The sequence below is a fragment of the Schistocerca americana genome, chromosome 2, assembly GCF_021461395.2.
Source record: "Schistocerca americana isolate TAMUIC-IGC-003095 chromosome 2, iqSchAmer2.1, whole genome shotgun sequence".
Lineage (NCBI taxonomy): Eukaryota > Metazoa > Arthropoda > Insecta > Orthoptera > Acrididae > Schistocerca > Schistocerca americana.
Genome location: NC_060120.1, coordinates 134,916,003 through 134,936,445, shown reverse-complemented (window position 1 = coordinate 134,936,445; position 20,443 = coordinate 134,916,003). Strand labels below are relative to the sequence as shown.

General features: G+C 44.2%; 1 protein-coding gene across 1 annotated transcript in view; it reads right to left on the bottom strand.

The window, feature by feature from the left end:
• LOC124593825 (monocarboxylate transporter 12-like) overlaps window positions 1–20,443 on the bottom strand; it is a 602,114-nt gene that overhangs the window by 359,968 nt on the left and 221,703 nt on the right. The gene's annotated exons all lie outside the window — the stretch shown is intronic.

The following is a 20,443-nucleotide window of genomic DNA, read 5'->3' as shown; positions in this document are numbered from 1 at the left end:
GAAAAACGATCACCACGATAAGAGAAGTCAGAACTCGTACGGAAAGATATAGGTGTTCGTTCTTTCCGCACTGGATACGTGATTGGAATAATAGAGAATTGTGAAGGTGGTTTGATGGACTCTCTGCCAGGCACTTAAATGTGATTTGCAGAGAATCCATATGGATGTAGATAAAAATCCTTGATGTCCAACACCTCGCCGCCTATTCGTGGTCCTCACAACAAGAGTATGCAAGATGCCCCCTCCCAAGTGCGAGGCTATAACAATCCGACCTTTGTCAAAGTCGATAATGTAAGAGTATGATGTATTTGCGACCAGTTTTGTCACGACAATGGTTCTCTATTCGTCTCTGCTCCGCTTACTTACCAGAACTACACCGACAAACTTTCAGAGTTGGCAGTATGGACCAAAACAACAACAAAAGTAAAACAAACATGGACCCTAAAAGGAATTCCTTAAGAATTACAGTCACTCTCTCATCTTATCTACTTTATAACACATCTCTTCTATTGAACAACAGCTCAGAGCTCCTGAGGTATGCATAGCAGAGCCAATGTTTACCAGACATTTCTTTCTTATTTTGTTTCGTACTATTTCCTCTGTGGGTGGAGTTCTGGTTCACCGCACCAGTGTCCGCAACGTCAGTAGGCGGCATTCAACCTCGCAGTGGGCACTACTACTAATGTTTTGCCTCGTGAGTGTACCTCCCCATCCATTCATCAAGTTCAAAAATGGCTCTGAGCACTATGGTACTTAACTTCTGAGGTCATCAGTCCCCTAGAACTTAGAACTACTTAAACCTAACTAACCTAAGGACATTACACACATCCATGCCCGAGGCAGGATTCGAATTTGCTACCGTAGCGGTCGCGCGGTTCCAGACTGTAGCGCCTAGAACCGCTCGGCCACTCCGGCCGGCCATTCATCAGGTCATATAACTTAAAACACTCTTCTAGTAATCATTGTCTTACCTTACAACCACTTGCTGTCCACACTGCATTGAAGTATGTCGAAAATATATAACAGAATAAAAGTAGTCGAGTTCGTTTTATCTCACAGGATGTGGAGTCAGAAGTGATGTATGACGTGCGGTTGATGTTTGGGAGAATCTCATCACGGATATATATTCCCGGAACATTTTGTCAGGTAGGATATAGTGTCTCTGGATTCATAAGCTGCGACAGAGTCACAGCAAAATATTCCAGGCAGTGCCAGTTGTGCCCGACGAATTTGTAGCAGTTCTGAAGCGAATGCCGTGAAGTGTTTCCTTCAGTTTAGAAATCGAGTTGAACTCAGGAGGGCTTAAGCCGGGGGGTGCAGTACGTTGTGTTCCAAAAATGAACAGCGCAGAGACAGAAGTGATGACAGTTTCTGCAGGACCTGACCATCATTTTGCAGGACAATGCTCAAGCACGTACAGTGCAAGCCGTTATAGATTTGTTTGACTGATGGGGATGCTAAGTGCTATGCCACCTACTCCACTCCCCTGACTTAAGCCCTCGTTAGTTCAACTCGATTTCTAAGCTGGACGAAGCACTTCACGGCATTCGCACTCTCAACACAAATGGCACTGCTAAGAGTATCCTACGACTTCCACATCACTGGCAACGGGTTACACATAATGCTGGTGACTACTTTGAAGGTCAGCAAAACTTTGAAAGACGTATCTGCTCTGTGATGAAAATAAATGATCGTATGGCAGTTATTGCCCGGGATATCCCCTTCGGGGTTCGTACGAGCTGTAATTAAAGAGTTGCCACTATTAAAGTTCCAACCCTCGTATATTGCCGTGCAGCGACGAGTGATGTGCCTGTCTTCTAGCATGATAGATGTCACTGCTGCAAGTAGTTCACATAACCTAGAAGTAAATATTCTTTTTAGTCAATTACAAGAACTGTTTAATGCGGAATTTAGTGCAAATAGATACCAAAGCGCAGATGCTTGTGCTTATACATTACAGAATAAAATGTGATGATGGAAGACACTTTTTTAACGATAAACTGTTACAAAAATTATACAGTATCATTGTGAAATGTAGTCATCATTAAAACAAAAGTCTGCAGCTCATTAATGAAGTAAATAAAATGACCTCCACGAAGCGCCCACACTGCTCCCACGGAACCCACCCACTAAACAGGAGTCCGTAACCCGTTCACAGTTACATGCAGCGTCTTCTGTAGCACATATGAAAAGATAGTATGTTTGACAATATCGCTGATTATGTCGAACGACAATTTCTTTTTCCATTTCGTGGCAAATAACTGTGAAATGGCTTGCGCGTTCCCGTACAAGCGCAGTATGTGCACTGAGAATGGAAAGGTTTCTGTTCTGCTTTATTAGCGAGCTTCAGACCTTTTGTTTGATGATCGTTTGCACTGTGTAATGTTAATGAAGTCCGCCCCAGATAGCTGAATGGGAACTGCGACGGAATGTTATACTTAACGGCCCGGGCTCGATTCCCGACGGGGTCGGAGATTTTCCCCGCTCAGGGATTGGGTGTTGTGTTGTCCTTATCATCATTATTTCATCCCCATCGACACTCAAGTCGCCGAAGTGGCGTCAGCTCGAAAGACTTGAACCAGGCGAACGGTCTACCCGACGGGAGGCCCTAACCACACGGCATTTCCATTTTATGATACTGAATACTTTTGAACACACTTGGACGGAGTCGCAGTCTGAGCTGGTCCCACAGATGTACTATCGGGGACAGATTGGGGGTGTTGCTGACTCCGCCGGCCGAAGTGGCCGTGCGGTTAAAGGCGCTGCAGTCTGGAACCGCAAGACCGCTACGGTCGCAGGTTCGAATCCTGCCTCGGGCATGGATGTTTGTGATGTCCTTAGGTTAGTTAGGTTTAACTAGTTCTAAGTTCTAGGGGACTAATGACCTCAGCAGTTGAGTCCCATAGTGCTCAGAGCCATTTGAACCATTTTTTTGTTGCTGACTCCGGAAGTAACTCAACACCACGTAGGCGGGTGCCATGTGTGTACGAGCATTGTCCTACTAGAAATTGGCACCATGATACGGTGCCATGAGATGTAACGCATGGGACGCACAGTGAGGCCACTTTCAAACAGTATCAGATGCCTATATCCCTGTCTCACACTGATTACTCAACATCTGAAGCTGCTCACGCCTTGTAATAACATTAAAAACGAACAGCACCTAAGGTCGTGGCCGTCCTACTTGTCAGAGAGCACTACACTCCTGGAAATTGAAATAAGAACACCGTGAATTCATTGTCCCAGGAAGGGGAAACTTTATTGACACATTCCTGGGGTCAGATACATCACATGATCACACTGACAGAACCACAGGCACATAGGCACAGGCAACAGAGCATGCACAATGTCGGCACTAGTACAGTGTATATCCACCTTTCGCAGCAATGCAGGATGCTATTCTCCCATGGAGACGACCGTAGAGATGCTGGATGTAGTCCTGTGGAACGGCTTGCCATGCCATTTCCACCTGGCGCCTCAGTTGGACCAGCGTTCGTGCTGGACGTGCAGACCGCGTGAGACGACGCTTCATCCAGTCCCAAACAAGCTCAATGATCCGGAGATCTTGCTGGCCAGGGTAGTTGACTTACACCTTCTAGAGCACGTTGGGTGGCACGGGCTACATGCGGACGTGCATTGTCCTGTTGGAACAGCAAGTTCCCTTGCCGGTCTAGGAATGGTAGAACGATGGGTTCGATGACGGTTTGGATGTACCGTGCACTATTCAGTGTCCCCTCGACGATCACCAGTGGTGTACGGCCAGTGTAGGAGATCGCTCCCCACACCATGATGCCGGGTGTTGGCCCTGTGTGCCTCGGTCGTATGCAGTCCCGATTGTGGCGCTCACCTGCACGGCGCCAAACACGCATGCGACCATCATTGGCACCAAGGCAGAAGCGACTCTCATCGCTGAAGACGACACGTCTCCATGCGTCCCTCCATTCACGCCTGTCGCGACACCACTGGAGGCGGGCTGCGCGATGTTGGGGCGTGAGCGGAAGACGGCCTAACGGTGTGCGGGACCGTAGCCCAGCTTCATGGAGACGGTTGCGAATGGTCCTCGCCGATACCCCAGGAGCAACAGTGTCCCTAATTTGCTGGGAAGTGGCGGTGCGGTCCCCTACGGCACTGCGTAGGATCCTACGGTCTTGGCGTGCATCCGCGCGTCGCTGCGGTCCGGTCCCAGGTCGACGGGCACGTGCACCTTCCGCCGACCACTGGCGACAACATCGATGTACTGTGGAGACCTCACGCCCCACGTGTTGAGCAATTCGGCGGTACGTCCACCCGGCCTCCCGCATGCCCACTATACGCCCTCGCTCAAAGTCCGTCAACTGCACATACGGTTCACGTCCACGCTGTCGCGGCATGCTACCAGTGTTAAAGACTGCGATGGAGCTCCGTATGCCACGGCAAACTGGCTGACACTGACGGCGGCGGTGCACAAATGCTGCGCAGCTAGCGCCATTCGACGGCCAACACCGCGATTCCTGGTGTGTCCGCTGTGCCGTGCGTGTGATCATTGCTTGTACAGTCCTCTCGCAGTGTCCGGAGCAAGTATGGTGGGTCTGACACACCGTTGTCAATGTGTTCTTTTTTCCATTTCCAGGAGTGTATATCTCGAATCATTTAAATACATGACGTGTGCGAAGTTACATCGGCATCCGACCATGTCTTCTACGTGACCACTCTTTTTTTGTCAGGTACCGTATATTCGCCGGCCGAAGTGGCGGTGGGGTTAAAGGCGCTGCAGTCTGGAACCGCAAGACCGCTACGGTCGCAGGTTCGAATCCTGCCTCGGGCATGGATGTTTGTGATGTCCTTAGGTTAGTTAGGTTTAACTAGTTCTAAGTTCTAGGGGACTAATGACCTCAGCAGTTGAGTCCCATAGTGCTCAGAGCCATTTGAACCATTTTGAACTGTATATTCAGTTTATTTTCGCCTTGTATTGTTTCCAGATGAATCAAAATGGCTCAAATGGCTCTGAGCATAATAGCACATAACATCTGAGGTCATCAGACCCCTAGAACTAAGAACTATTTAAACCTAACTAACCTAAGGACATCACACACGTCCTTGCCCGAGGCAGGATTCGAACCTGCGACCGTAGCGGTCGCGCGGTTCCAGACTGAAGCGCCTAGAAACGCTCCGCCACGGCGGCCGGCGCCCAGATGAATCAGTCTGCGCGAATTACGGCTGGGTAGATTCTGGGTGGTCCACTGGTCGCGGTCTTGCGGTAGCGTTCTCGCTTCCCGCGTGGGGGGTCGCGGGTTCGATTCCCGGCCGGCTCAGGGAATTTCCCTGCCTGGAGATGACTAGGTGTTGTGTCGCCATCATAATCATTCATCCCCATTTCGGTCGGAGGAGGGCAGTAGTAAACCACCGCTACTACGACCTTGCCTAGTCGGCGGTGCGGGTCTCCCGTATCGTCCCCTACGCTTCTCGGAGTATGGGACCTCATCATCATCAGATACTGGGCGACCGAAGCAATATGCACAAGCGCGTATCGTTATTTTCATCGTTTGCAGATGTCAACAGAACGACTACCCTTGGGTGTATAACGAACATCCAGTACTTTGGTATTCCGTCTCCAATGGGTTATAATAATGGCTGAAAGGAGGATAGCACATAAGGTATTGTTCAGCTAAGAGTGTTTATGACAAAAGGAGTAATGGAGCTGGGAGAAGAAATAGGGGAGAGCTGCAAGTGGAGCACATTACTACGCCGGCACTGGGAGTCAGAGGTATGGTGTGTCGCGTGGCGTGGGCGGGAGCGCGGGTTTTGGCTGCGGCGGGAAGCGGCGGCGCGGGCGCGGCACAGCACAGGATGCGGCCATGAGGGGCACTTCCCCTGGCTGGCAGCTATGTGGCCAGCGGGCCAGCGGGCGCTGCGCAGTTAACTGCCGACACCGCGGCGCGGCCCGCCCCCCACGCCGACAAGGCTTCCAGCGCGTTTGTAAACACCCATTTGTGACTAGAATTAAAGGCAGTGGCTTCCAACCCTGCTGAAGGCGTTCGCCCTGAATGAGATCACGTACCAGCCAACAATGTTTGACACCTAATTAAATTTTAGATTGAAAAATAAATCTACATTTTTAAAGAATTCATAATGGTTTCTCTTGGCACACAGTAAAATGTACACATGAATAAAGTCCGTTGGTTGCCTGTATTTCTCCATATAAATGGAGCACATTCCTATGCAGGCGCTGCGCGTCAGAGGCGGGTCAACGTCCTAAATACACTGAAGCGCCAAAGAAACTGATATAGGCGTGCGTATTCAAAGACAAAGATACGTAAACACGCCGGCCGAAGTGGCCGTGCGGTTAAAGGCGCTGCAGTCTGGAACCGCGAGACCGCTACGGTCGCAGGTTCGAATCCTGCCTCGGGCATGGATGTTTGTGATGTACTTAGGTTAGTTAGGTTTAACTAGTTCTAAGTTCTAGGGGACTAATGACCTTAGCAGTTGAGTCCCATAGTGCTCAGAGCCATTTGAACGTAAACACGCATAATACAGCGTTGCGGTTGTCAACGCCTTTATAAAACAATTGTCTGACACAGTTCTTAGATCGGTTATGCTGCTACAAGGGCAGATTATCAAGATTTAAGTGAGTCTGAACGTTATGTTATAGTCGGCGCTCGAGCGATGGGACACAGCATCTCCAAGGTGGCGATAAACTGCGGATTTTCCCGTACGATCATTTTACGAGTGTACCGTGAATATCAGGAATCCGGTAAAATATCAGATCTCCGACATCGCTGCGGCCGGAAAAATATACTACAAGAACGGGACCAACGACGACTGAAGAGAATCGTTCAACATGAAAAAAGTGCAACCCTCTAGGAAATTGCTGCAGATTTCAATGCTGGATCATCAAGTGTCAGCGTACGAACCATCCGACGAAACATCATGAATATGGACTTTCGGAGTCGAGGGCCCACTCGTGTACACTTGATGACAGTACGACACAAAGCTTTACGCCTCGCCTGTGTCCGTTAGCAACGACATTGGACTGATGATGACTGGAAACATGTTGCATGGCCGGACGAGTCTCATTTCAAATTGTATCGAGCGGATGGACGTGTACGCGTGTGGAAACAACCTCATGAATCCATGGACCCTGCACGTCAGCACGGTTCTATTGAAGCTGGTGGAGGCTCTTTAATGGTGTGGGGCATACAGTTGGAGAGATAAGGAACCCCCGATACGTCTAAAGATAAGGAAACCCTGAAACGTCTAAATACGACTCTGACAGGTGACACGTAGGTAAACATCCTGTCTTATCACCTGCATCCATTCATGTCCATTGTGGATTCCTGCGGAGTCGGGAAGTTCTAGCAGGACATTGCGACAGCCCACACTTCCAGAGTTGCTACAGAACTGCTCCAGGAACCCTCTTCTGAGTTTGAACACTTCCTTCGGCCACCAAACTCTCAGATATGAACATTATTGAGCATATCTGGGATTTCTTTCAACGTGCTGTTCTGAAGAGATCTCCAACCCCTCCTTCTATTACAGATTTATGGACAGCCCTGCAGGATTCATGGTGTCAGTTCACTCCAGTACTATTTCAGACATTAGTCGAGTCCACGTGCTGCGACACTTCTGCGTGCTCGGGGAGTCCTACGCGACATTAGGCATGTGTAAGAGTTTCTTTGGCTCTTCAGTGAATTATAGGTACACAAGGTGCCCAATCGGGCACACAAACAGTTCAAGCTAAAAATATTCTAGGTTGTTAGGCCGCGACTTATTCCTCTTAAAACTTATTCTTCCACAAGCGACATTGGAGTCACCGGTTGGTTAAATACTGTCAGAGATCGGTGTCACGTTCGTTTACGAAACAAATTTTCCCCGTGCTTTTCCTGAAGAAGTCGACTTCTTGGGTGAAATTTTTCCTGCTGCTAATGATACACTACCGTTACTGGGCATGCAGCTGTATTAGGCTAGAGAAGAGAGGAGGAATGTTCGCCAAATTACTGTTGTCGGCCGCAGAGTTGGCTTCCAGGTCGTCTCCTGTATCTCTCGCGCAACGTTGGTGGATGTTCGTTGATGGCGGGAACTCTATAACCATCAACTCTATTGAAATTACTTTCGCTCTCGGAACTATCAACGTCAACTCGGACTTCTCTTTTACAAATGTTGCCTTCTTTGGCCAGCAGTCGCACGCTGTTAAAATTTACATACTGGCCGCTATTCTCTTGGTTCCACTATCCTACATTTTGCCGATTGTTTTAAATGCGTTCGGTGCTCTTTAATCAGTATCGCCTGTACACGTTTTCCGATCAGATGTATCCAGACACCCCTATATAATGAGGATTTGACCACTAGATGCCAAGAAGGTGACCCTGGCGGTATAGAAGGAGGCATGGATGTATTTCGTTGACACTTAGGAAGTAATAACAACTGACTGGGTCGAAATTAGAATTATATAAATACCTCCAGCTCCTGACCGGCGTTGATATATATCAACGGGGACAGGTGAAACTGTGTTCCCTGACTCGGACTCGAAACCGGGATCCCCTGTTTACATGGCAGACGCTCTATCCATCTGAGCCATATAAGTATATACTTCTGGCAATACCGGCCATGAGCTTCTTCTGTGCGGACGCACACATATTCCCCGACCTCTTACGGGACTTGGTAAGAATGTCTTCCACGAGTAATGAGTGTGTTGGGGTGGGACACTACGAATGTAGTGTGTGGACATATAATGTGTGAATGTGGGTCTCGCGGGAGGCGTGTGCGGGATAGTCGCTGCAGTCGCACTGTCCTCTGCGCCCTCGGTGGCTCAAAATACGGTTCAAATGGCTCTGAGCACTATGAGACTTAACATCTGAGGTCATCAGTCCCCTAGACTTAGAACTACCTAAACCTAACTAACCTAAGGACATCACACACATCCATGCCCGAGGCAGGATCCGAATCTGCGACTGTAGCAGCAGCGTGGTTCCGGACTGAAGCGCCTAGAACCGCTCGGCCACAACGGCCGGCTCCGTGGATCAGATGGACATAGCGTCTGCCACGTAAGCAGGAGATCCCGGGTTCGAGTCCCAGTCGGGGCACACATGTTCATCTGTCCCCGGTGATGTACATCAACGTCCGTCAGCAGCTGAAGGTATTAATACAATTCTAATTTCGTCCTAGGCGGCAGCAGGTCACCAATGGTGTCTGTTCTTTCGGACATGTCAGAAAGAACAGACGCCATAGCCATATAAGTACAGAGTAGGTCGGTCAGGTGAGCTCAGTTTCTTCGAAAGTGAACTAGTCATTGGATGTGACAAATCCGTGTATTGTATGTGGCAAATCTGTAACGAACATTTCAACCTTTCTGCCCAGGTTGACAGCTGGTGACGTCATTTTAATGTGGAAACGCAAGGCAGTAGCCGCAGCTAAATCGAGAGCAGGAAGACCTCATGTACTGATGGACAGAGACGGTCGAGCATTGCAGAAACTGGTTGCAAAAAATCGCATTAAACCAGAGGAAAGAATCACTCGTGACTTCCAAAGCTCTATCATCAGTCCAGTTAGCACAAGAACTGAGCGTAGGAAGCTAGAATGAACGGGTACAGAGGTCGAGAGGCTCCTCGTAAACCACTCATTTCTGTAGTCAATGTTAATCGATGCTTGTGGCGCTGTAAAGACGAACACCACTCCACAGTGGATGACTGCAAATAACTGATTTTTGGTAATGAATGAAGCTATACCCTGTGGCAATCCAGTGGAAGGGATTGAGGTGAGAGAATGCCTGGAGGACGTTCCCTGCTCTATAATGTCAACAGTGAGGTACAGAGGAGGTGGAACTGCGGTATCGATGTATTTTTCGTGTTTGGGATGTGGGCCCCTTATTGCGCTTAAGAAAAGCTAAATTCGGAAGGATGTGAACACGTTTTAAAGCATTATGTACAGCGCACAGGAGACGAACGGTTCAAAGATGATGGCTGTTTCTCTCAGCATGACTGTGTACCCTGTCACAAGGCAGAATCTATGAGGCAGCAACCCGTGGACAATAACATTCAGAAAAGGAATAATTTGCTGAGTCCCGAGCTGGAGCCTTTGTGAAGAGTTACAAAGTCGACTGGATTCCAGTCCCTGAGTCCAACATCGTTACCTTGTCTGGTTTCGGCTGGCTCTTGACGAACACTGGTCTGCCATTTCTCCACAGACATTCAGACACCTCAGTGGAAGTGTCCCCAGCAGAGTTCAAGCCGTCATAAAGAGGATGGGTGGACATACCCCATATTAACATCCACCAACAAGTGTTCTGTTACTTAAGATCACATAGTTTACACTCTGCCACAGCCACACTTCACTTCACAGATTCCCACAGTGGAGGTAATGAGTTGCTTCCGCCTTGTGTCGAAAAATATCTTTTAGTTTTTTCTGATTAAAAAACGAGTTCTTCATACCATTTTTCCGAAGGGTTCTGATTATACGGTCAACAACTCTAGACACAGATTATAATCTTATCTAGTGATACTGTAGTTCCTTGTCCTTGATAAACGAATATTTTATTTGGAAGATTTATGGACAAACTCTTAATAGGTGTTGGCCTGCAGTGACTCCTTCCACAAATTCAGCTTCAATTACAAGCTGTTTTTGTTACACATGGGAGGCACACCAAAACAATTTGAACACTGCTCACTTCCAGGTGCAGTGGTGTACTGTGTGTGTCCTAGACTACCGTTACATATTCCATAGACCAACACAGCTGGAAATTCTGTGTATACAAGGCGAATTTGTTTTTGGTATCAATATCAAGTAAGAAATTATATAAACTACGAAGATCTCCTTTGCTGTGTGGTCATGGAACAAATGTGTCATCCACGTAATGGAGCCAATAAGAGCGCTTCAGTGGCATCGCCTAACACATCTACAATTTTTTTTTCCGTTCTTGTGTGTATTATTATTGTCAGCTACTTAAATGCGCCGGCCGAAGTGGCCGTGCGGTTAAAGGCGCTGCAGTCTGGAACCGCAAGACCGCTACAGTCGCAGGTTCGAATCCTGCCTCGGGCATGGATGTTTGTGATGTCCTTAGGTTAGTTAGGTTTTACTAGTTCTAAGTTCTAGGGGACTAATGACCTCAGCAGTTGAGTCCCATAGTGCTCAGAGCCATACTTAAATGCATTAGTTGTTAGTTTGATTGTGCAATCATTCTTCCACGTGTCTCCCCATGCTGTCTTCGGAATTGCGTGCATGATATTCTTCCGCAGGTCAGACGGTATGTCTCCCTTCTCATAGATTTCAAGCATCAGACTGAATGGTTGTTTGGTTACTATTTCCCCATTAATTTTAGAAATTAAGAATGAACGATAACGTGAAAGGAAAATAAGAAAATTAATAAATATTTTAATAGTTTCGCTACTGACCACTAACGAATCCGATTGTCGCATCATGCTAATATTTACTGTGTTGCTGTTGACTTGCTAATAGCGCTCCCTCACGTCATAACGAAAAACCTGAAGTGCATCTTGGAACCCTGATAACTGAGGCACCAAGTACTTTTATTCATAAAATATAAATAAACCTGTTTTAGAGTATGAATGATAAAGAATACTCAGTTGACGTCCAAACAACTAATACTGAGAGTATTTTTCGACCTAGAAGATAATAATAGCCAACAAGAGGTGTGTCCTGATCATCTCTAACAACGGTTTTCTTATATTTGGTTTGATGTTGCGAACCGCACATCGTAAATCATGTGCCTAATTCAATTAGTTCCTCACTTTTATTTTCATTGCCATCATAGCCGAATGGCTACTTCCACATCTCTCGATTGTGACGAATGGAATCGATCGGCACCCTTATGACTTATTTCAGTGACGTTATTGGTCTGTTACACGAAACACTGCTTTCTCATGTGACCCAAACATGTTTCAGCACCTTTGTACCATCGTTAGTGGGTTTTCTTTATTTGAATCTGTGAAAAGTGAACATATTTTCAGTGATAAGTAGTCAACAAAAGAGATACCAAAAGACAGTTTTTGTTCGTTTTTGTCATTACCTTAATTTCACATTACAGGGTTATGCAGGACCTTCTGTATTTTATCATGTACTGGTAGCTCATCATATGTCACTAAATGATGTTAACGTATATGTGGTTGGCGAGTTAATGCATCAGTTTATATCTAATCATGATTTCACTGTGCCTAGATATTTCGCGCCTGTATTTTCCGTTGTTTTTCTTGAGAAAATCCTTCTTCATTTGCATTCACACACATACTACACAAATTTTCGTTTGTAAATAGCACTTTTCATTTTGCTAAAACCAACTGTAAACCTTTTTATCCTGTCTCGAATCCGAATCTGTGTTCTCAAGTGAGTTTTGCTAAAAACGGAAGGAAGCCCTTTGCTGCTCCCCTCGAGCTTCGGACAACACTGGGAGTTATTCTTCAGCTCACACCTCACAAGATCTTCCCGGCAAGCTTGTCTGGGACCTCTCATATTTCTCAGCGCTAATTTAACTCGAAGAAGGATCATTTCTAAGTTGTGGCAGCGTTTCAGTGAATGGTGTTCTTAGTGTCCCTCCTGTTGCGGTAGGAGCCTCTGTTTTGTTCATTGATCTGTGACTTAGCTCACAGAGAATCGTTGCCTCCCGGTTCGTGACTCAGCTCAGCCTCCTGATTTAGAATTTCATGGCTGCCGCCCATATCCATCCTCCAAATTTGAGTATAACGGCCTGCTTTACCACACACGCCGCTTCTAACTGCCTCCCGGCGGGTCACTCGTGTGTCGCTGTTGCCTTAAAGGTTACTAAGTTATCGTGGTGAAGTTTGTTGAATTTGATTCTCTACCTGTTTACTCATGTTTATGTATTATTATTGAAGTGTTGTGCTGATTTCCAAACGGATGTGACATGTATGTTGAAATTTCCGTGAACCATTAATTACTACCACTTTCGACTAATAGCTATCTTGGCCAGCCTGTAGCAAGTTTTCTAGCCGACCTTTCTGTAGTATTTATTCACGCGAACTGAGCTCTGAGTTCCATTCGGCGCCGAGGACGTAATATTTAAAATTAATTAATGGCTGATGTGTGAGCTTATTCCGTTCTACAGTGGGCGGGGTACTTTCCTACCGGATAAACTTCTTACCTTAATTGGAGAGGTTTTCTTATTAGAAATTCCTCTGAGTGCATTGCAGTCAATTTATTTATTATTATTATTGGTATTTTTATCATTATTATTAATCTATTGGTGGTGTTCACCGATTGTAAACTCCGCGAGTAGTTTTTTGCAATGGTTCTGTAATTAGTATGCAAATTCTGCAATTATGTCAGTCTCCCGATATAATTGCCCTGGCCATTATTATGCTGCCTGACCCAGCCTCTTCTATCTTCCACCTGATTTCAACTTGTCTAATTGCTAATTACATGCCTGCATGTGTTCTAGAAGACCAGAGGCCAGAATTCTGAGCTGTTCGATTTGTTAATTGTCCTGAGTTTTCCCTGTGGCAGCGGGCACTGTCGATCGATTATATTCCTATCTGAACAGGACTGGGTCAGAGCTTGGTTAAATTGACCTCTGGAGACCGTTGCTATTCTGATTTATGACTTTGATGTTGTTTAAATGTTGGTAATTCTTTTTTTGGGGGGGGGGGGTGGCGACTGCTCTCTTACGACCTTATTGGATCTCTGGTTTAGATATTATTAAATGTTATTAGTCTTTTCATACCAGTTTCATGTTTTAATAAGCAATGAAATGTTTCCTTTTTAAATGAATTGGCTTAAACAGTTTGTATAAATTACTTTCACGTTTCAGTAATGGTAAATGTGTAACTGTTCCATTCAACTTTCATTCGTTGAGTATGGCTCTTGGTATCTGCACTTCAGCAAACGTCTTCGGATGTTCATAAATGTTGTTTCGGAAACTTGTCAATGTTGTGGGTGATGTTCATCCTGCCGTTTCACAGTCCTTCCACTTTCAAGCAACCAAACACAGAACCTAACTTAATAGAGGGAATACACTCCGGCCGGCCGGAGTGGCCGTGCGGTTCTAGGCACTATAGTCTGGAACCGCGTGGCCGCTACGGTCGAAGGTTCGAATCCTGCCTCGGGCATGGATGTGTATGTTGTCCATAGGTTAGTTAGGTTTAAGTAGTTCTGGGTTCTAGGGGACTTATGACCTCCGCATTTGAGTCCCATAGTGCTCAGAGCCATTTGAACCATTTTTTTTTAAATACACTCCCTATTACTAGGAGTTAACAAACAGAAGGTGTCAAGAACCAAGTTAATAGGTGAAGCTGGATACTCCACACAGAGATTGGAAATCTGAAAACAGGTAGATAGAATTGTTTTTGCAGAGACATCCAACCATTACGCATCCTGGTCTTTCACTGAGACAGGTCACTAATGAATGTGGAATAAGTTTGATGATGCCAAGGCGGCTCTGACAAAAAATGAAAACTGGTTATACTGGTAATAATACGTATATTTACAAATAATTCTACAATTTAATTACCTAAGAAAAGATTATCTTACATAAGACAATTCTGAGTGAATATTTTAAGGTATTTTAATTTCCGGTTGTTTTGTTACCTCTGCACTGTCTCAGTCCCCTCCTCAAAACTAAACGTTAATTGTCAAAACGCATACTAGTGCCGCCCCGACGTAATATCGGTGCAACATAATTATTCTTAGAAAATATATACCTAGAGAATAAGCAAAGAGTGGATTTTTTACTTTGCAACTAACTCTGGAAAATGTAGTTCTATATGTATTGCAGAGTATTAAAATAATTATTGTATAATTGTCATATCGTAATTGTGAATTACATTATGCCATTAGATCTGCCTGTGGACAAAGAATTCAGTATTTCATGGAGGTGAAATCAGGGATCTATGGTCTAAATGTTGCAGAATACATCGTTATTTATAAAAGGTATGAGTCTCTCTTAATTAATGACATTATATGTACATGAACGTTTCGCATTGGCTTCCATTAGGATTGCAAGAATCAAGGGATAGCGGTGGATAAACAGAATCTGCAAACCTTTTCTTAATTCTGTTCGGGAATCCAATCCTTTCATCTGGATAATTCTTTTCACCTCAATACAACTAATACCGATAGCTATCTTCAACCTGTATCCGCGTACTTAATGTTCATGACGTCTTAAGAATACTATAATGAACGTACTTACCCTCATTGCAGAATCGCGTAGAATTAATACTAGGAAATAGCTCTTTCCAGCAGTCAAGAAGGACAAGATGTAACTGGAGAAATCAAGTAAGGACTAAATATACCACAAAAACTGCTCATAGATAACAAGCGAGCGTAGTTGTTAGTGATAACGGATTGATGTATCTTTCTTTTTCAAGCTCATGCAATAGATGTAATGCGAGGTGTGTTAGGCTCTCTTGATGAAATACCTGTACATTAACTATAAATGAACTTTACGCATACATAATACAGAACACAATTTCCGATCCTATTCAGCTGTGCCTGATGTCCTGGATAGAAAAAGTCTCGCCTGGTTTTGTCAGAGGATGAGACAAGTACACTGTATTCAGATTAAGAAAATAGGAATTTTTCTACGCTAGCGTTGCAGAACTTGAAACATATGTGCACGGTGGGAGAGAAATACTCAAGGAAAGATGATCAATGTTGGAGAATGGGGAGCGGCACCTAATCTTGAGAGCAATATACACTAACGCCAAATGTGGAGCGGCAGTCGTGGTCTCTCTGAAGGGCTGCAAAGTACTGCTACAGTAAAGACTCGTCAATCAGTGAAGATGAACCTGACTTTCTCTAGTGCGGCAACGTCTACGTGATATACAAGTGTCATGAAAGAGTGAACAACATGTAAATAGTTGGTTTCGAAATCAGTGATATGGACTAACGTATTTTTCACAGATGCCTAACAGAAAACAGTGTATAAAAAATGGTTCAAATGGCTCTGAGCACTATGGGACTTAACTTCTGAGGTCATCAGTCCCCTAGAACTTAGAACTACTAAACCTAACTAACCGAAGGACATCACACACATCCATGCCCGAGGCAGGATTCGAACCTGCGACCGTAGCGGTTTCGCGGATCCAGACTGTAGCGCCTAGACCCGCTCGGCAACTTCGGCCGGCAAAACTGTGTATATAAAAATATCAAAGTTAACTATGATTTTGTGTATTTGTAAAAGAGAGAAAACAGTATACGTGATCTGTAACTGCATGTGAAACAAAAAAAGATGTCATACATAATTTTATTTATTTTATTAGAAAGCTTCTTTCGTTTAGGTTGACCATTAATCTGACATATTATGGTGTTGATCATTCTGGAACATTTGAGCTAATCTATGTAAACTGACGCTACGTGGCTTAAGCGGCAGAGGTCAAATTATGTAATAATGAATGGACCTATTTTTCGACTAAAAGCCGTTGAATTTGGGCGTCTCTTTCAAAACCCGAGCTTCAATCGTTCATCATCTTGGATACAACATATCCAGCCTCGACATGATATTATTGCCGGGAAAATTTGTGGAGAGGCTGCCAGTGTACTAATGCCGGAAGATACGAGTGGCTATGTGAGAAGTGGACTGTTTTGTGTGAAGGTTACAAGCTAGATGATATTTTCAATGCAGAAGAAACTGTCCGGTTGTACAACATGACCTGATAAAAGTCACTGAATTTTAAGATGGACAGTGCTCAAATGGAGAAACGTCTAAGAAAAGAATTGCAGTTATGTTTGCTTCAAATATGACAGAATCATGTAAAGAAAAGCTTTTGGTGATCGGCAAATTGAGAAAACCTAGATGTTTCAAAAACACTGACGTCTTACCCGTATTAAATGAAAACAATGGAAAATGTTAGGTAACATCAAACATTTTTGAAAAGTAGTTGCGTATCTGGGACTCTCTGCGCAAAATCAAAGTATCGGGAAAACAATCTCCTAGTCTATAACTGTCCTGCTTATCCGATAGTCGACAATCTGTAGTGTAGAAAGCGTGTGTTTTCACCTCCAAACGTCACTTCAGTTCTACAACATACAGACCAGAGAGTTATGAGAGCTCTGAGTATGCAGTGCGGGAAACTTCAAGTGAGGAACACGAATAAGGTAAAGAAAAAGTTTTTTACGTTCTCGATGCAATTTTAACGATATCAGAAGCATGGGAAAGTATCACTTGAAAAACAGTTTCCAATTATTTTAAACAGGTAGGATTCAAACATTTATCTTCTCCATCCCACGGTGAGGCCGACACGTTTCCAGCAACGCCTGAGGATGTCATACCTGTGGTGTAATTAGTGCAAGAATTACGTCCATCTTTGACATCTTGTAAAGTAGGGGACTTCGTCCAGGTAGACAAAAAAACTTACCAAGGATTCCATGTGAAGATGAAATTGTAGCTGACGTCCAAAGCCAACAAACGACTGACGAAGATGAGAATGAAAATGGAGAACGGTTCGTTGTCTCATCACTTAACGAAGCTCTCAGTGGACTGAAATCTTTATATAAATTTCTTATTATATAACAAGACAATAAAGAGGCAACAAACGAATACATCGTCAACTGCCAAATGCGTACGCGCATCTTAAACGCAAAAAGCAAACAAAGATAACTGATTACTTTTAATAGGACAATGCTCTATTTCTTTTTAATGTTAAAGAAACCTGGTTAAAAAGCTAAACAAGACTGTCTCCGCTGCTATTATACAAAACTATAAAATCAGATTCCAATATGTGTTATTTTTTCAACGTACAGAAGTGGAAAAATAATATATTCCTTATTGGTGTTTTGTGGTTATGAGTGTTGGATATTTTCATTGCCTTACAAAATTTTAAAGAGAAATGTAGGAGAAGGTGTAGGCTACGTATAATTTATGTATAGAATACCTTTTCTTCTTTGTGGTACTGTTGGTTAATTTTTGTAATAGTATTTGGAACAAAGTTGTTCAACATTTTATCTCATTCACTATCAGAGAGCGTGTTCAACATTACTGAATAATTTAAATGGTTGCTATTTCGTTCTACACTTATTGAAGGCTTTTAAATTTTTCTGACATGTTGTTTACTGTACTTCCGCTGCTTTTTGAAGTCTTCACTCAATGACAGCGTAAAATTTAGAAACAAAGTTTCTACGAGAAAAAGCAAAAACACGTTTTGTGCGACTATTGGGTATAACAACCTTAAGCCGTCGGTCTCTTCGACGTCATTATAACCAGTCTGGATTGTGTATACTTTCTCTGTTCCAAAACTACTGTGGATCAGTGTAAAAATCTCATCAACGACATTTGAAATCATTGAGCACAAAATCTGATTGTGAAGAATGAGGTAATTTACAGAACGGTCGTTTCAACACTGACAGGGCAACATTTACTTAAAGCCAGAATGTTTTCTTGACAAAGAATCATTTCAGAACAGGAATTCACAAATTAAACTTAAGGACTCAACATACGCTGTGGTAAGGCAAAATTAGTGAAAGATGACAAAATAAGAATTTGGTGGCAGAATAGCCCTCCGTCGGTATAGTTATCGCTTGTTTTCATTCCTACTGTCCCTGCGTAACGCATGCAGATAGACAACCCGTTAGGAGGATTTTCCAATGCCAGTTGGCTTATTTTGGTATCCTCATCGTTTATGATGGCATCCGACAAACGAACAAACCTGGTGGCTACCTGCATAATAGTCACTCCCGAAAGCTTCTCTACCTCCAGACGTATCCTTTGCAATTTCATTTGAGAAACTTGTAGCTCCTATGGGTGTCAAATTTAGGACAGACGATACAAGCGGGAAGTGAAAGATTATAGACCGATTTCTGGAGGGTGTTAGGAACGAACTAGGGTTCGACTGAACGCAAGTTACTCTATCAGATGGAACATACCTCTCATTTAAAATAATTTTTAGTAACTATACACATTAGAGTAATAACATTTTACTTGTGACAAAATCGATTTTCAGAAGACTTTGTCCGTGGCAAACATGTTTATGCCTTTCGTTATCAAATGTCAGCCCACTCTCGGCAACTTTCTAATTCTGCAGTGACTGTTTCTGTAGGACTGGTAATGCGCACGTAATAATCCTAAAACAGGGTATATTTCAGTGAGAGTTTGGGCGAGTGTGTTGTACGCTCTTCTAAGCACCTAAATTATGCAAATGTGTGACATAATGAGCGTTACCGGCTCGCTTTGTCCGGAACGCGCTTGGGGAGCCGACGTGGAAGTAGGGGACGTGGCCTGCTTTATATACGGCACTTCAAATTTAGCACCAGCTTCAAGGCCTCATCTAATAACGGTTAAGCAGAGCGTCTAAAACGAGAAAAATGTCGAAACCTCCGTGAGTCACACGTGGGCACGAGAGCGCGTGCTCAGATAATCTACATTCTAGTAGACACAATCTGGGTCACCACACAAGAACCGCCGGAAGGCTGACGCGTGCAGTACACGTGGAAAGGGGCAACGCTATCCAGGCCCCACAGCTGAAACGTAAGGATACAAGCCCGCCCAGAAAATTCCAGGACGACACCTTCGCATTGTCACAGCATTCTGCCTAATCTTCGAAATATTTCATTGCCCGGTGTTAAGTGGAAAAACTCTTTCTCGTTATTTCATAATAAAAAGAAAAGTAGGTGCATTATTTAACCCTTAACTACATTCGTGGGTTTATTCAGTATCCCACACACACAATTTAAAAACTGGTTCCTGAATCTCTGTCTTACCATTATATAATCTATCTGAAACCTGTCAGTATCTCCAGGCTTCTTCCATGCGTGCAACATTCTTTTATGATTCCTGAACCAAGTGTTAGCTATGATTAAGTTATGCTCTGTGCAAAATTCTACCAGGTGGATTCCTCTTTCATTCTTTACTCCCATTCCAGATTCACCTACTACATTTCCTTCTCTTCCTTTTCCTACTATCGAGCTCCAGTGACCCATGACTATTAAATTTTCGTCTCCCTTCACTATCCGAATAATTTCTTTTATCTCATCATACATTTCATCAATATCTTCGTCATCTTTATAGCTAATTGACATATAAACTTGTGCTACTGTGGTAGGTGTGGGCTCCGTATCTGTCTTGGCCACAATAATGCGTTCACTATGCTGTTTGTAGTAGCTTACCCGCATTCCTATTTTCCTATTCATTATTAAACCTACTCCTGCATTACCCCTATTTGATTTTGTATTTATAAACCTGTAGTCACCTGACCAGAAGTCTTGTTCCTCCTGCCACTGAACTTCACACTTCACTCCTACTATATCTAACTTTAACCTACCCATTTCCCTTTTCAAATTTTCTAACCTACCTGCCCGATTGAGGGATCTGACATTCCACGCTCCGATCCGTAGAATGCCAGTTTTCTTTCTCCTGATAACAACGGCCTCCTGAGTAGTCCCCGCCCGGAGATCCGAAGGGAGGACTATTTTACCTCCAGAATATTTTACCCAAGAGAACGCCATCATCATTTAACCACACCGTAAAACTACATGTCCTCGGGAAAAATGACGGCTGCAGTTTCCCCTT